The 1,234-nt window shown below is 54.4% G+C and overlaps 1 pseudogene; it reads right to left on the bottom strand.

The window, feature by feature from the left end:
• Positions 1–389: 389 nt before the first annotated feature.
• LOC111814836 lies at positions 390–509 on the bottom strand (annotated as a pseudogene).
• Between the last annotated feature and the right edge of the window lie 725 nt (positions 510–1,234).

Below are 1,234 nucleotides of genomic sequence, written 5' to 3'. Positions count from 1 at the left end.
GCTCGGCTTTTCGGGCTGTGAGCTCACTTGGTCGGGCCAGCAGTCCGACTTTCTTTCTATGTGCATCTCGGATTGTTGCACTTGCTGTTGCTTTTTTCCCAGAGGAAAAGCACAGACTCTGGGACAGTCGGTCTGTTAGCACGGTCTTGTCATGCGGTACATCCAGTAGAGAACGCGTCCCATTGATAAGCAGAACTAATACTCCCCAGAAACACAAAGTGAAAAAAGCAAAAAGCCATCCTTCTCAACAACATGTGTTAAGGAAAATACCTTCCAAAAAAGGAACATACACAAATGAACCCTAGATAGTATGTAGTATAATAAATACCTACTTACCTCTTGACCTCGACACACCAGGTTTAGAACACAATGAAATTGGAAAAAACAAAACGTGGAAAGTACGAAGGCAATCCCCCACTACCACAAATTCTGCAGTGGAGTGCAATGGATAAGCCTAGCCCTGGAAAAGCACCTTCATGATTGTGGTATCTCCCCTGCCAGGTAAGTATGACTGCTGCTCCGCCCTCCCCCACAAAGCCTCCTGCGTGCCTCACTCTTCACTCAGGCTCATTCACCTTCACGCACTCTCGGTTCCTCCTAGCCCATCCACGCAGCACGTGCGCTGGGCTGCCAAAAACCGCCCTAAGCTGTCCCCTGGTCACAGGAAAATCAGGAGGTTTCAACACCAGGGCTAAAACCAGCCCCCCCCCACCGCGCTGCCTTATCTGCATAGGACACACCCTCCACTGACGTCACAGGACACCCTTCCATCAAGCCAACGCCCATCCCGCTTCCCGCTTCCATGCCTTCCACCTCACCTCCCCCTCCTGCTGGGGCATTGGCAGGGCAGTGATGTCCCCTCTCTCGCTTCCTCTTGTTCCCTCAACCAAGTGGGGACCTGGTGCCCAGGTCCCCACCTGGCGTCCCCGAGCTGCGGAGGTTCCCACCCACGCTGTGTCGGGCGGAGGGCCCCTGGGGCACCTCCTGACACCTGGGTGCGCTTCTGCAGGTAAAGGCTGTCACTGCGGGGAGCATAGCCTTTGACATTGCAGAGGAAGCTGGCTCAGCTCAGACGCGCTGATCTGTGCGATGTAGTGGCCCAGTTCGAATACGAAGCTGTCCAAGATCCAGAAGAAACCTGGGCGTCCTTAGGGACCTAGAGCCTGTGCTCAGGGGCCTGTGTCCTGCCACTTACTGGTCTTTTAGAGTCAGCCAGTCCTCCACAACTGGACAC

Source organism: Octodon degus, unplaced genomic scaffold, assembly GCF_000260255.1.
Source record: "Octodon degus isolate 3935 unplaced genomic scaffold, OctDeg1.0 scaffold00618, whole genome shotgun sequence".
Classification (NCBI taxonomy): Eukaryota; Metazoa; Chordata; class Mammalia; order Rodentia; family Octodontidae; genus Octodon; species Octodon degus.
Note: the sequence above shows the minus strand (reverse complement) of the source record. Positions and strands in the feature narration are given on the sequence as shown.